This window comes from Ailuropoda melanoleuca, chromosome 15 (assembly GCF_002007445.2).
Source record: "Ailuropoda melanoleuca isolate Jingjing chromosome 15, ASM200744v2, whole genome shotgun sequence".
In the NCBI taxonomy this organism is placed as follows: Eukaryota; Metazoa; Chordata; class Mammalia; order Carnivora; family Ursidae; genus Ailuropoda; species Ailuropoda melanoleuca.
Window position 1 is genome coordinate 17659490 of NC_048232.1, and position 16393 is coordinate 17675882.

Below are 16393 nucleotides of genomic sequence, written 5' to 3' on the forward strand. Positions count from 1 at the left end.
AGGAGCCTGATGTGGGGCTCGATCCCATAACGCCGGGATCACGCCCTGAGCTGAAGGCAGACGCTTAACCGCTGTGCCACCCAGGCGCCCCTGTCTCCTTAGTTTTAAACTATATGCCAGTAAAATATTAGTGTTACTCAGAATTTGTTACCCTAAGCTGCTTGGCACTATCACCAATTTAGAAGAGAATGGCATTTGATTAAACACCTAAAAATCATAGAGGCACTAGAGAGCAGTTGTTAAGAACAAAGAGTCTGGGTCTGCCTTCGGCTCAGGGCGTGATCCCAGAGTCCTGGGATCGAGCCACATCAGGCTCCTCCGCTGGGAGCCTGCTTCTTCCTCTCCCACTCCCTCTGCTTGTGTTCCCTCTCTCGCTGGCTGTCTCTTTCTGTCAAATAAATAAATAAAATCTTTTAAAAAAATTTAAAAAAAGAACAAGAAGTGTTGGAGTGCCTGGGTGGCTCAGTCAATTAAGCATCTGACTCAGGTCATGATCTCAGCATGGTGAGATGGAGCCCCTGCCGCCCTCAGAGTCTGCTTCTCTCCCTCCATCTTTCCCTCTGCCCCTCCCCCCACTTGAGCTCAAGCTGGAGCTCACTCTGTGCCTCTCTAAAATAAAATAAATCATACAAAAAAAAAAAAAAAGAACAAGGAGTCTTGTGGGACACCCGGGTAGCTCAGTTGGTTAAGCATCCAATTCTTGATTTCAGCTCAGGTCATGATCTCAGGGTTGTAAGATTGAGCTCCTTGCTTAGCAGGAGTCTGTTTAAGATTCTCTGTCTTCCCTCTCTTTCTGCCCCTCCTCCCTCACTCACCCAGTCTCTCTCTCAAAAAAGAAAAAGAAAAAAAAGAGAACAAGGAGTCTTGAGTCTAACTACCTGGGTGTGGAATCTGCTTTTCCACTTACTAGTTTGGGTGACCTTATTTTATTTTGCCTCCGTTTCCTTATCAATAAAATGGGGACAATAATGATAGTACTTCCATCATAACTTTCTGTGAATATTAAATATGTTAATATATGTGAAGTGCTTCGAATAGTCTTGACACATAGTAACATTTATATATCACTTTTTATTGTTATAATTGTCACCATTCCTACTGACCATGACCATCTTCTCAGTTGGTGTTTTATTGCCCTGCCCCACGTAACCAACTTCAAATCATATGCAAACACATTGCCCTAAAATCTATCATGGAATTGTTGCTGTTTGCCATTTAAGGTGAAGAACTTAAAACATTACTTCATATTTATTTTTCTGTCACATAATATCCATAACAAAAGACCATATATTATATGATACCATTTGTATGAAATAATTGTAACAGGCCGATGTGTAGAGACAGAAGTAGATTAGGGATCCTTAGTGCCGCAGAGAAAAGGGGTGGGGAGTGACCGCCAAGGAACATGACATTTCTGTGTAGGATGATGAAAATATTCTACATTTTTATGGCAGTTGTTACACAACTTCATAAATACACAAAAGCCATTAAATTATAAACGTAATATAGGTGACCTTAATTGTATGTAAATTCTAAATTCTAAATCAGTAAAGTTGTATAAAATCTATATAAAAGCAGGAGAATTATGGAAATATGGTAGTGGTCGTGGTGGTTGTGGGAGAGTAGTTTTTGGATTTTCCCAAGTTCTCCCAACAAAACAGAGCACCTAGTTAGCAAAGTCAGTAAGTCACAGAAAACATAGACACCAAAATCAAATGAAAATGCATCCCTACAAAAACTAGTATATATGGAAATAGGGATAAACCACCAACCACCACAAGACCTGTGTGTTATTTATGTCTGTAAAGGAGAGACAGGAGAACATGAAAGAGCCAAAAGATATTCACTGAGAAATGAGTCAGGTGGTTTGAGAAGGACAGCTGAAACTGGAGGGGTTTCACTCACTTATGGAATGAGTGGGTCCGGGGCTCCGTGGGAAGTTCTGTGGGGTTGGAGGCGTTGACCCGAGAACTCTCCAGCTGGATGCATCATGATTCCCTTTCATTTCAGCAGCTCACATTCAGAAACCCAGCATTAACAGACGCAGCACTGGGCCTGGAATCAAAATTAAGTAGACTAGGGACAAGATGAAGGAAAGAGGAGACCCACATCAAAGTGGGGGGTGGGGACAGAGTCAAAGAATCTCAAAAAGCAAGGCACCATATGTTTTTATAGATGTATATAGATTCTGTAGACTTAGAACCTTTTTCAGGGGTTTGACACTAATCCTCTAACTTTGGCTGTGTCATTATGGAACTTCAGTTTTCACATTTGCAGAATGACAGGATCATGATGGACTCTCTCAGATTTTCCCAGGACTATCTGACAACTCTGGAATCTATGCATATTTCTAAAAGTTTGGAATAATTGAGAAGTTTAAAATTGATGAAAAGTGAATGTGGAAGAAGGTGGAGGATATATATGATTTCTATGTATTTATATTTATATTTGGTGGTTATCTACTTTACCTGCAAATAAGAAAGCTATTTGAGCTTCATAGGTACTTTTTATTTTCTATTCAAAAACTTACAACTCAGCTTATTAGATAATATTTAGTACAGGACCAACATAAAGCTCTATGTATTATTTTTTTTAATTTATTTGCATTCTGAATACATCACGGTACTATCTTCAATTTACTATCAAATCTATTGTATTTCTCTAAAAAGAAAAATAAGGCAAAGGCATGGGCATAGTTTTTCGGTTTGTCCGGGGACACATTAAGAAGGATATCTCCTTTTTGGTTAAGTTAACAGGGAAGCAAGTAGCTTATTCATGGAAAAATAAGTGACAGATTAGGAACTTGATATCTCCTCTTTTTGAATTCATGTTGCTTTAAAAATTTTTTTTTAAATAAAAATCTTATGAAGTGCAACTACCATCCCACAGAAGAGAGAAGTAGGACCTGAATTTATACAGACAGGAAAGAAATACTCCATCATTGTAATGATCAAAGTGTCAACTCTAAATTTAAATGGTTACTCCTTCTTCAAAAGAGTATTATTTATTAAGTACAATCATTCAGCTGATACTTACTGAGTTTACTATGAATACTAAGTAGCATTTATGTCAGTGGTTGGGAGCCCAGTTCTACAAAACCATTAGGTGCAAATCCTAGGTTACCCTCTTACTGTCTGCTCTGTGGTTTTAGGCAAGTCACATGATCTGCCTTTGTCTCATTTTTCTCAGCTATGAAATAATAATACTGCTTCCCATATTGGAGAGCTCTTAGGACTAAATTGTTTCCTTTATGCCAAGTGCTTTGGAGAATGTGTGAGATACAGTAAACAATATTTGTTAGCTTAAAGTATAAAGGAACAAGTGGAAAAGACTTGATGTTTTAGGCACAGCACTTTTTATATCATCGTTTAAGATCTGGTTCTGTTCTGTTCACCTGTCCAGCAAACATGCATTGATTGCCTGGGCTGCCGAATACTCTGTTCAGTGTACTGTGCACATCTCTGAACAGGGCTGAAATGCACGCCTTACACAGTGTTTGGCTTTATTGATTCTCCATTTCCCCTTTCAGTGCCCCTTCCTTCACTCCCAGCACTTCTTGCCCTTCCCCACATGCCCCCTGTGCCTTATATATTTCCTGGACTGCTCTGTGAACTGTTTCCAAGAATCTCATAAGCCTGGTTCCTTAGGCTGGTACCTTAGGGTGGGAACCATTAACAGTGTAAGATGTTGCCTTTTCCACTAAAACATCTAGAAGATTCAATTGAATGATGACCAGATTTTAGTTCAGGGGAAAGGAAGGAATAATTTAGGGGATAGAAAATGCTTCCAGAAGTCAATAAAATCTTCTAAGGAGACAGTGAGCACAGTAGCTACTCTGTCTTTCTTTAAATTCATACATAACAAAACATATCATGCTTCCCAAAAAATCCTAAATGTGAAAGAAAGGAAACAGTTTGGGGATAAAATAAGGGAAGCCAGCATCATTATAATTTTAGATGTCTGGTGCATTGTCTACACACATAAACTGAAAAGGCTTACTCTTTTATTATAACCACTTTCACACCTTTCATTTTTCCCCTCAAAAACTGTATGTATGACTCCTAAGTGTTCTTTAAACAGTAATTGATCTGGAGTGAAAAATAGTGGCTTGATGATAATGATTTCAGTGCAGCATTACTCTGGATTCAAATTGAACTTGGGAGATCACAGAACAGTGATTGCTCTATATAAAGTTCACGGATACATAAGTCTATAAACAGAAGTCTGTAGAGTTTGCCTTAAACTTAACCTTCTTCACTTAGTTTAGATGAAAAGCTGTATTTCTCTTCAACATGAGTGCTCTAAGTGTTGCTTTTAGATCTCACATAATTTTCATTTAAACTATATGTTGTCAGAAAAGAGAAGAAAAAAGAAAAAGGGAAGATGGCAGTGAGTAATAACAATAACAACAACAATAATAATAATTGAACATCTCACCCTAATGAAATAATTAAAAGCCACTTATTTTTAGTAACTAATGGCTGGATGATTTGTAGCTTTGTATAGTGTAAGGATGGATAAAGAATGAATGGGGATATGGATGGATGGAAGGAAGGAAGGAAGGAAGGAAGGAAGGAAGGAAGGACAGGTAGATTAATAGAAACCATTTACTCAAACCTTGGTATATGTGTGAAAATTCAGATCAGAGCAAGTTTCTGCCTTCATTGAGTTACATTCTGGTGGCAGATGCAGATAATAAAGTAATATGTAATATTGTGTCATGTGGTAATAGATGCTATGAATGATACAGGGAGAAAGGGATGGAGAATTATTACCTTGATTAGAGTGGTAAGAAACAGTCTCTTGAGCAGAGTCTTAAATGAAATAAGAGGTGACCATTCACACATCTCAGTGAAGAGTTCCTCAGGACCAGCCAGGCGGATTTATCAGAGGGAACTCACATTGATGGATGAAGCAGAAGAAAAAAGAGCAGGGGTGTCATCATTCAGAACTTTGTGATCAGAAACGCCTGCTCTGTACTGGGGATCTTCTCACAGCACAGGAGTTAAACAGGCTGACTGGAGTCGATCTCCCTAGGTTTAAATTCTATCACTGCCGCTTACTTGCCATGTGACCTTGAATCAGCTTATCAACTCTGTTGCCTCCATTTCTTTATGGCAATAAAAATCAGACCTACTCTCTATATAGGTAATTGTGAGGATTTAACAAATTAACATATGCCCAGAGGTCTGAACAGAAACACATTAACTACTCAATACATGCTTAACATATGATCGTCATCACAATCATCCCATCGTATTTAATTTAATCCTCAGTAAAACTCCAGAAAATTGAAGTATCCAGAGGTTACAATAACTAATACCAGCCAGGTTGATTTCCTTACTGATGCTTAACAGCATAGAACCTTAGCCATTGTTAGCCATGAAAACATGGAATAGTACTAAAATCATGATGAATATGCTTGACTTTTTAGTCAAAGAAAAGTAACTGATTTTTATTGATTCAAAAATTTTGATTCTTCATCAATATAGTGGTGATCTCAGTTCACTGACCTATAAGCAAATACTACAATTTTTTAAACCTATTATTGTTTGTTGTAGAGATTATTTACTCTGCAAAATATCCATTTTCTTTCTTTTCTTTTCTTTCTTTTTTTTTTTACTATGATCAGTTCGCCGACATATAGTACATCATTAGTTTTTGATGTAGTGTTCAGCAATTCATTAGTTGCATATAACACCCAATACTCATCATTTCTTTCCATGGGTCCCAGACCCTTTTGGGTAAGTGGATCCATGTGAAAAGATGTGGCCAGTGTGCTCTGAGGAAGTGACACGTCACTTCCAGATTGAAGCATTTACGTGCTGGTAGATAACCCTCTGGTCTCCCTTCTGCTGCTGTGGAGGAGGCCTTATTTTTCCAGATTTTGTTTCTGTATCTGCCTGGTCATCTGAATTGGTAGAGAAAAGTCCCTCTGCCAAATTATTTTAGATGTGTATAGTAAGCAGCCCTCAAGAAGTGGGGCTTTTGAGATTTTGGGTTTATTTATTATGTGTCGTAGTCTACTTGGTCCTACCTAACACACCATGCAATATCCTGTATTACAGAGGGAATATTTTTACAGCTAGAGCTATTATAGGATTCTACCATCCATGTGTAGGGTTGTATTTGACATTGGTTGTCCAGCATTGTAACTCTCGAAGCAGATACATTTGTTGCCTTTGAGGTTACCACATGGGGATTGTCGTTGCTTAATTAATGAACAAGAAGGAATCACAACCCAAGCTGTCAATCCTTTGCAGTTTTTTTTTTTCAAACTGAAGTGTAAAAGATAATATTCTAAATATGGTAAGAAAGTGCTTTCAGCAGCCCTGCCTCTAGCCTTGTGGGGAAAGGGGTCAGGAGAGAAAAGGTGACACTACACAAAATTCAGAACTAGGAGGTGGAGAGTCCTGGTGGTATCGACCCTCTGCTTTCAGTTATTGCCAACTATAGTCTTCACTTTGCTTTATTGCTTGAATTGATTTGAGACAGGCCTCAGGAGAGAGGCTTCACTGTCACGGTCAACCAACAACATTGTTCTTCAATAAGCCTTAGAGCCAAGTTATTTGCTTCTTGTAAAATCAGGACATCGATTCTTGTTCTTGGTCCCATGCCCATATTTTTAGAAAAAATAGGACTATGCAATTGAGGTTATTATATCTATAATCAGCTATTCTAAATTAAAAAATCAAAGCCATGGATAGATCTAATTACTTTAACGTTATATTGAGATCATTTCTTACATACCGAGAAAATATCAGATTACTGTATCTTTCAATATAATTGATAAGATTAGTGTTCCAGCGTCAAAGGTCCATATATAAAGCTATAATTATAATCATATCACAATGACAAGCTAAATATTATAATTGATGTGATTATTCTTGATTATAATCTAAGCACAATGATATGACTTCATAATATTAAGGAGAAGTGATTACTCAAGCATACATTCAATAAGGTTTAAATGCCTTTGAAATACCCCTAAGTTCAAATGAAGACTACTGTAAATCTGAATGCTAACATTATCCTCGGTTCATATAGTTTCTAATTAGAATTTTTGTTTTAATTACAGTGAACATTTCCACACTTAATACCTTGGTTGGTAAGATCGTTGCACAGAGTACTTGTGACAATATGGCACCTCGGTTTTTATGAACTATGTTTTAATAATTATTTTCTATTCAAATTAATATTCATATCAACAAGACTTCCATTTTACATTAATGTTATTTGTTTAATTTCCCATTACACAGTTGAAAGATATGTTCTTCAGTCCTGAAACATTAGTACAAATATATATAATATATGTTAGCTACAGGTGTACTTTAAATAAATAGATGTGGAGTTCAAGGAATTTATATCAATTGGATCAAACATAAAGAACTAGGTTTTAATAAAATTTGCATGTATGTATACATGTACAAATATTAATCCAAGGCTAGAAATAAACTTCCTTGTCTATTATGTTTGATGGAACACATGTACACATGTACACAGAGGCATATATGAGTTTCTGAAAAACCTCATATTTTGAATAACCACACAAGGAAAGGGCTTGTGGGAAGATAGGGTGGGGGCAGGCCACTCGAAGCATAGGTAACTAAGTTAAATGCTACTTATACAAATAATAACCATAATAAAGAATACTAGCACGGTATAAAACATTTTAAAATCCTAATAGAGGAACTTTTCAGTAAATGTATTACTTTACCTAAAAAGGGGGGTGAGTTGAGGAGCAAGAAATCTTGGTGGAAGGGTGGTTTAAAAAATATGTGAGGCTGTTTAATCATGGAGACAAGGGGAAAGTGCCCAAAGACTGGAATAACTATACAATAATAAGCACTTACAAAGAGAGCATGTGGAGAAAGAGTGAACACTAGGAAATGCACATGCTGAACAGCCCTGCATTTTCTTGGCTCTCTGGCTCAGCTGTGTTGGTTTTCTTCCTTGGTGGCACAAGATATTATCGTAGTGAAGAAAATCAGCACTACTTCTGTGTTGTATTGGCCTAATTCCCCCAGTGGTCAGTTGCATACAGTCTTCATTGTTCTACCGAAACATGCATTGCCTGTGAAATAATCAAGACAGTAGAAGGAGAAAGGTGTCTACTAGACCTTAGTGGGTGCCAAGGTCAAACTAGACCCAGAACATGCATGATTTCTTTTAAGGAGGGAATAAAGATATTTAATACAGAATGGGTTCTTGAAGGATTTGAGCAAAATAAGTCACACAAATTATCTGGAAAGTTGCCTCGGCAGATCTGGGAAATACAGTTTAAAATTGTTGACTCAAAGGTCAGGAAGGAGCTCAGCAAAAGAAACCAAATGTGGTTTGGATTTCTTTCCACTAGTTTACTTTTTGGTCTTTTGGTCTTTATACATTCTCATGATAATTTCTGGGAAGTCTCTAGGTTAATTAGGTCTAGTTTAATTGCCAATAGCATTAAACACAAAGGGAGTTTATTTAAGGATAGAGGCATCTCAGGAAACCCAAGATCAGGAACACAGTCCAGCTTCAGGAAGATTTGAAAACCAAGATTGAAGAGGGAACTTGAGCCATGCTTTTTCTGTGCCTCTGGTCTCTTAACTGCATCTCTGCACATCCATTTCACTCCCTCACCCCGTGGAACCAGCTTTCTCTGCTTCACCATGCATAGGCAGAAAACATGACTATAGTCACGATTTAAGAGCCCTAACAACACTGTTGCGGAAACTCACTAGTTATATTTCTAAATTCTGTGGTAGGGGACTCTGCCTGATTTTGGGTCAAATGACCTTTATCAGAACTGTAGTCCGATGGCAGGGACATATTGTACACATAAGCCTAATGACAACCAAGCTTTGTGACTGTATGGATGGGAAGGAATCATCAGATAAAGGGAGTGAGGTAAACCAGTCCGCTTTGGGCACATTGACAATGTATTCGTAGGATGTTATATCATTCATTCAACAAATATTAATACAGTACTTCCTATAAATAAGTACTGAAGTAGAGTACACAAGTAAATTGACTATTTCAATAGATGGCTAGTCTAATGGCATAGGCATTGCTTTTTAGCAATGAACTGACCTAGAATATGCAGTAGGAATAGGGCAAGGGGGGAGGGTGCATGAAAAATTGTGGGAGAGACGACAGTTCAAGATGGGTGCTTTAGCTCTAGTCATTATGTCTACCTTCCAGCTGGCAGGGGAAAAAAAAAATAAGGTGGAGAAAGAGGCAAAGAGCATATACTAATAACTGTCCTTTAAAAGATTTCCTTAAAACCATTGCACGTCAATTTCACTTATAACTAAGTAGCCAAATTTTTGTTGCATGTTCAAACTGTAAAGAAATCCAGGACATGTGTTTATTCAAAACTAAGGAAGAGGAAGGTAGTGCATATTTTGTTTAGAGAACTAATGGCCTACCACAATTTCCTGCTAGGCAATTTCTCAGCCTGCGGACATACAGAGTTATGACTTTAAAGTTATATTATCGCATATATTGTCCGGGCGTCTATATGGTCAAGCATCCAACTCTTGATTTCGGCTCAGGTCATGATCTCATCATGGGATTGAGCCCTGCGACAGGCTTTGTGCTCAGTGGGGAGTTTGCTTGAGGATTTCTCTCCCTCTCTCTCTCTCTCCCCCCCTCCCCCTCCCTCTCCTTCTGCCCCTCCCCCTGCTCATGCTCACATGCTCACTCTCTCAAATAATCTAAAATTAAAAAATAAATAAAGGTATATTGCCAAACCCTTCTTCAGAGCACCCTGTTCTTTGCTCTATTTCTCCATGTGCTCTCTTGCTAAGGGTGCCTACTGCTTGCTCTCAATCCTTGGGCATATCCTTACCCCCTTTCCCCCCATCTCCATAATATTCCCTTAACCCTTTTTTAAACCCCCACCTTTTCCATCAAGACTACTTCCCTTTTCCATAATTCGACTAGTAGATTTTTCCTAATTTAGTAGGTGAATTGATACAGTGCTTTAATTTATATATACAATCAATAATGGGGTTAAATCTTTTTTTTAACCAGTGTGCTCCTAATTCACATTCACATTTCTTCTTTTGAGAATTGCCCATTTGTTTCCTTGCCAAAGATTTCTATTGAGTTGTTTGCTTTCTTATGTTGATTTGGACCTGCTCTTTCTTCACTAACTATATAAACCCTCTTTTATAAGATATATTCTAAATATGTTTTTCTTCTTTTCATTGTCTTTTCATATTGTTTATAGTACTTTCACCGAGAACATTTCATTCACTTAATTTAATTATGTTCAATTTAATTTAATTTAATGAAGGTTTTACTTTATAGGTTTGCTTTTGTCATTAAGTTTAAGAAACACTCTGAGATTGAAAATGTTCTTCATGTTTTTCTGTTTTTCATCTTTAATTTTAGTGCTTGTGTTTAAATGTCCTTGCACCATACTTCATCACCATAGAGATTCTGTGTAACTTTAATTATGCTTTGTATTTTTTATTGTTCCTTTTTCCCAAGTTCCCTACCAATTCACCATAATGTTTTGTTGTTTTCTTTACAACATTCTGGTCATTTTACTTTCCTAGTATTGTGATCTGCTATTTTATTTTTTAATTTGTTGTGCTTTGCACTGGGGGAACACCCTAGTTTCATTTTAGTTGTTTATTTCTTAGTGGTTAATTAGAATTCTCTTAATTGTCTTACTCTGGTGGAAACTAAAATGTGGAATTAGGTGATTATCCTGATTATCAAGGACTCATAGGAATTCATTTGGCAGGGTGATGCTTTCTTTTTCTTAATTGCTTTAAATATAAGCATAGTCCAAAGTATTAAAGGTTCTTTTAATCTCTACAAAAGCTAAATGGGTATGAAAGCTAAAAAGAAAGAAAACCAAAAAGAAATGAAAATGTTAAGAAGTTCATCATTTTATTCACTAATTGATCTGTTAATGTTAATATATCTAGAGATCATCTTTAGCAAGAGGTGTTTTATGCCTAGATATATTTTTATGAGTTGAGTCAGTGATCGAATGTTATCTCAGTATATATTAAATATCGTAAGCTCATTGAATTGAAGTTGAGTGGAAGACCGCTTTTTGGGGGCATTGGGTGCGCTTTCCCGAGAAGCCATGGGATATCTTCCAGAGACCACGAGAGCATATGCACAGTGAGGCATGTGGAGTCTTTCTATAAGAGGTCAGCCATAGCCTCAGTAATCACTGACATGATCTGAAAAATTCAGAATCTCCAGTCTTCCGGGATCCCGGAAAGCCCATTTCCAGAAATCAGCCCACTCCCTGCCTCATGTCATAACCTTTTTCTTTACTGGTTCTGATCCTAATGTTAGACATAGTCTACTATGACAAATGTGTTATTCTGAAAAGGCAAGCATTTGTTTCCCTTCCTTTCTCTTTCTGTCTGTCTGTCATTCTGTCTGTCTCTCCCTTGTCCTGCTTTCTTTCTCTCTCTCTCATCCTTCCTTTTCCTTTCTTTTTTTGTTACAATAATTTTACTTCCTTTTGTGAAAGGCATCAGTGATCGTGGCAGTCAACCCTGGCTACACACTAAAATCTCTGGGGGAGCTTAAAGTAATATTTCTACCCAGGCCTCCTTCCAGACCAATTAAACTGTTATTTCTGGGTGTGGGGCTCAGGCATCCATAATTTTTCAAGCTTTAGGTACTTCTAATGTGCAGCCCTTATTACACATATAAAACAGTATCTTAAATTATATTTTCAGTTTAATATTAGAATAAAATGATCCCCCAAGTTACTGTACACAAATTAAGTGCATTATCTGTACATTGGAAAATTTTTATGTGCACTTTTCTGCTGGAGGACATCACTATCCTGCTTTTATGATAATCATCCTTTAGAATTCATTTTTAGTTGTAGTGCAATTGATTGTACTAAATAATGTTACTTAACCTGTTCAGTTTTTTGTCCTTGATATCAGTAGAGTTACACTATAAAATCATATGCATTTTTGTCGACTTCCTTTTTAGCTATGTGGTTTTGAGGTTCTTTACTATGCACGGAATCCTGACTCAGTAATTTCATCAGTTGTTTTGTGCAGTCATGGATGATTATTCCTTGACTCAAAAAATAATTTGATTCAGGGGTGCCTGGGTGGCTCAGTCAGTTAAGTGTCTGCCTTTGGCCTAGTTCATGGTCTCTGGGTACTAGGATCAAGCCCTGCGGTGGGCTCCCTGCTCAGCGGGGAGCCTGCTTCTCTCTCTCCCTCTTCCCCTCCACCTGCTTGTGCTCTCTTGTGCTCTCTCTCTCTCTCTCTCAGATAACTAATAAAATCTTAAAAAAATCCTATTTCTAATTTTTGCTTTTAGAGAATTAAATGCTAAGGAACATCGTTAAGATTGTGATAATTGTTAAGACTGGAGTTTTGTCATAGCATTTTCTCTCAAGTGTTTGAACTGGATTACATGTCAAAATAGGTTGTAAAATAAAACCTACAGTATGATTAGAACTTATTTTTTGACCCAGTTTCGGAAAATCAAGTCACTCCTCAGATTTTTGAAAGCAACAAATTAGAACACCCGACTTAGAAAATTATTTATTACAATACAGGTGGTGGAATCATTCATTCTCTCAGTTTCTAGGAACAGTATCCAAGAATTATTTACCTATCAAGACTTAGAGAATCACCACTAATAAACCTTTTTACGCTTCCATTTTGAAGCTCCTTCTTTAACTCAGTATACTCCTAAAGATGTGGAAAATTCGAAACATAAATAATTTTAATATAGCTTTGTCAGTTATTTTTTGATAAAATAAGTGAATGTGATTTTAACTTATTTAGACATGATTCAGACATATTTATGTCTAACCTTTGGAGAGGCAAACTTAGTTCACTTACTGATTTGAAAATGTCTGCCATGTGTACTGTTTGCAAACACAGTTCTCATTGTCAAACTAGCAGGTTAAAAAAGACTTACTTTTCATTATAATAAGCCTGTCTTTTTTAAAAATTCATGTAAATGTGCAAAAATGCATCCCCATTCCACTTGTAAATGTAATACTTGCAGAATACGAATTTATCCCACATTCCTCACATATTTCTTTAAAATATATGCAAGTTTAATATCCACAATACTGTTTGCCATTTTAATGGTAATATCCCACAGTCCATGCAAATCAAGGCAACTTTTGGCATCCAACACTTGTTCTTCAGGAAAAATGTTTCCAAATTTAAGTTGAAGATAAAGTCAGGCTTTGCCATAACACCGGCTCCTAGCACAGCGCCTAGCACTTAGTAGACAATCAGCAAAAAATTTTTTTCTTTTTAAATTTTTTTAAATTGTGATAAAATAAACAGAACATAAAATTTACCACTTTAATCATGTTTCAGTGTACAGTTTAATGACATTAAGATATTTCCATTGTTCTACCATCACTGGCATCCATCCAAGAACTACTCATCTTGTAAAACTGGAACTCTATACCAGCTAAGCACGAGCTCCCCATTTCCCCCTCCGTCTGGCCCCCCACAACCACCATTCTACTTCCTGTTTCTATGAATTTGACTTCTCTAAGTGCCTCATCTAGGTGGAACCAGACTTACTTGTGGTTTGCTTACTTCACTTAGCTTAGGAAGTTCATCCTTGTTGTAGCATATATCAGAATTCCCTTCCTTTTTAAGGCTGAATAATAAGAATATGGGTGTATAAATACCTGTTTGAGTCCTTGATTTCAGTTCTTGTAGGTATATGTCCAAAAGTGGACTTGCTGGCTCGTATGGTAATTATATTTTAGTTTTTTGAGGACGCATTCTGTTCCTCATGGTCCCTGTGCCATTTTACATTCTTACCAACTGTACATCAGCATTCTGATTTCTCCATATTCTCGCCAAAACTTGTTATTTTCTGGGTGTTTTATTTTCTTAATAGTAGTCATCCTAATGGGTATGAGGTAGTATCTCATTTTGGTTTTGATTTGCATTTCTCTAATTTGCATTTATGATGGCAAGCATCTTTTCATGTGCTTATTGGCCTTTTGTCTCTCTTCTCAGTAGTGCTACAGGTTTGTTTCCTCTAAGGCATAAATTTTTTTTTTTAAATCTACCATAATTTGTGACACAATCTGTTGAACAGTGGCTTCGGCCATCATATTTATTCATCAAGCACGGTGATTTTATAACAGAGAATCCGTTTTCTGAGGTGATGAACTGAACATCTCACTTCTAGCTTCAGAGAGCACACTGAGGACTGCCATTTGTCTATAGACGTGTATACTTCTCTCGTGTGCACTGTGAGCAGTGCTAATTTGTATCAGACTTCCAAAGACAACTTTGATGAGCGCTTGTAAATATCAAACCTATTTACATTTGTACCTCAGTTTTCCTAAGTTTCAAAAAATAGCTTTAGTTATGTATGCATTGGTAGTAAAGAATATTGTATGATAAGTGGTTTCATGCTCATTTTGTTTTATTTCAATCTCATGAAACGCCATCTAGATGAGTCATTTTTTTTTTTGAAAATAGGGAATAGAAACTGTGAGTCATTACATGCACTGGAAATAGCACGTCTCTCCTGTCACAACCTGGCCATATATGTTTCTGAATGTCAAATAGAGGAAAGATGCAAAGGTCTGTCTTTTATAAAGTGTGGAGTACGCTTTTTTATAAAGTGTGGAGTACGCTTGTAAAACAAAGGGCACAAAGGAGAACCAGAATGATCACTGGGGCATTCTCAAACAGATCAGTTTTAGAAAGCATCACATTTAGAAATGGAGATCTAAAAATCGATTCCCTTAAAACTATATTCCTTTATCCCCATTGTAAAATCTTTATGTACTCTCTGATATCCTTGTAGTTCAGCCTGAAGATTGGGGACATGTTTCGTCCATTCTTTTCCTTCCAGTCTGCATGTCGGGTCTGTCAAAAATCAAATTTCTAAACACATGAGGCTCAGACAAGGTGTTTTATGTTTCAGTGGTCTATTAGTCTATGCCTTTGTCATTCCACACCATCCAGCTTATTTTAATGTGTACCTAAGTTTTGGTATCTAGAGTATATAGTCTCTTGATTTTGTGGAAGCATCTTGGCTTTTTGTTAGCCTTTCGTTATGCCATATAAATTTTAGATTCATGCGAATACAAATACACACACACATACATGCTCACACATCTGTATTCATATCCGTGTATATGGAGATACACCCATCTACCACTGAAGCAGGTTTCTCATTTGCTCTATGCAGCAGATGTAAGCCTGCTGGTCCAGTTTTGTGCGGGAGCCTCCCATACATCCTGTGCCCTGGGTTGGCCCTAAGCCAATGAAGTTATCTCCAGATTTCAACAGAAATTTCCAGTTGGCTGAATCCATTCCATTTCTGGCTTTGAAGACTCTTGCATTTAAAAACATTTCAGGGGCGCCTGGGTGGCACAGCGGTTAAGCGTCTGCCTTCGGCTCAGGGCGTGATCCCGGCGTTAGGGGATCGAGCCCCGCATCAGGCTCTTCCGCTATGAGCCTGCTTCTTCCTCTCCCACTCCCTCTGCTTGTGTTCCCTCTCTCGCTGGCTGTCTCTATCTCTGTCGAATAAATAAATAAAATCTTAAAAAACAAAAACATTTCAGTATTGTATTACACATGTAGATATTCCCTCTCTGATGGTCTTAATAAGGTGACCAAAATCTCATACTGCCAAAAATGCCAATCAAAAAATGATTTTCTGCCCATAATATTTAAAAATGTGAAATACAGTATTAACACAAAGGTGTTTTGGGATATTCTGTATCATATATTATGAAAAATTATAATATCATTTTTGAAAAGTTAGCCATTTAAAATGTACATCTTTTCCCAAGATGTCAATCTTATTCTTTAGGAAATAATGTACTCTTTGGTGAGCTTCTCTTTAAAATAACTTATGAAACATATTAAGCAATTTAAATACTGTGCTGAGTTTGGTGGTGAATCCAGTTAGGTGTTTCTAGTCTAAAAGTTTCATGTTGTGTTCCAAGAAAACATTAAATATTTTACCATTTTTCAAATTTCCTTAAAAGCGTAGAACATGCACTTTAATTATATTCTCTTAATTAATTCTCTCAAAAAAAAGAATTTTATTCTTTTCATTGGAAAAACAATTATCTTTGATATTATATAACATGATAGGCTTTCAGATCATTACCTGAGTTTGAATTTTAACTCTACTATTTCTTAGCTGTGTGACCTGGGCAAGTTGGCTAACCGCTCTGTGCCTCTTCTATACAATTGAATTATTGTGAAAATGTCTTGATTTAATCCTTGCAAAGTGATCCTAGCCCATTGTAAATCAACAATCAATATCATCTGTTAATACTGGTTTCATTTTCTAACTCTGTTTAGAAAGTAAATGATAATATAAAACATTATTAATGTTTTCACAAGCAATGTGTTGTTGTAGAAAGAATGCTGGCCTAGGATGAATGAATTAG

At 36.8% G+C, this 16393-nt stretch overlaps 1 protein-coding gene across 1 annotated transcript in view; it reads left to right on the plus strand.

Moving 5' to 3' along the window:
* MALRD1 (MAM and LDL receptor class A domain containing 1) overlaps positions 1-16393 on the plus strand; it is a 683830-nt gene that overhangs the window by 404283 nt on the left and 263154 nt on the right. The window lies entirely within an intron of this gene.